At 43.3% G+C, this 356-nt stretch overlaps 1 pseudogene; it reads left to right on the forward strand.

The window, feature by feature from the left end:
- LOC132394902 (U1 spliceosomal RNA) lies at window positions 1-133 on the forward strand (annotated as a pseudogene).
- Window positions 134-356: the final 223 nt, after the last annotated feature.

The raw sequence follows: 356 nt of genomic DNA on the forward strand, positions 1-356 counted from the left end.
ACACTTACCTGGCAGGGGAGACACCACAATTATGAAGGCGGTTCTCCCAGGATGAGGCAATCCTATTGCACTTCGGGTGTGTTGAGGCCTGTGATGTCCCCAAATACAGGATACTCAACTTTTTAGGTTCGGTATTGTCATTTAAAGTAAAATTGGATAGGTATATGGACAGGAAAGGAATGGAGGATTAGGGGTTGAGTGCTGGTAGGTGGGACTAGGTGAGAGTAAGAGTTCGGAATAGACTAGAAGGGCCCAGATGGCCTGTTTCCGTGCTGTAGTTGTTATATGGTTAAAAGCTTATTCAAGTATGTAAGAAATAAAAGATATGAAAATGGATACAGGACCACCAGAAAATG

Source organism: Hypanus sabinus, chromosome 5, assembly GCF_030144855.1.
Source record: "Hypanus sabinus isolate sHypSab1 chromosome 5, sHypSab1.hap1, whole genome shotgun sequence".
In the NCBI taxonomy this organism is placed as follows: Eukaryota; Metazoa; Chordata; class Chondrichthyes; order Myliobatiformes; family Dasyatidae; genus Hypanus; species Hypanus sabinus.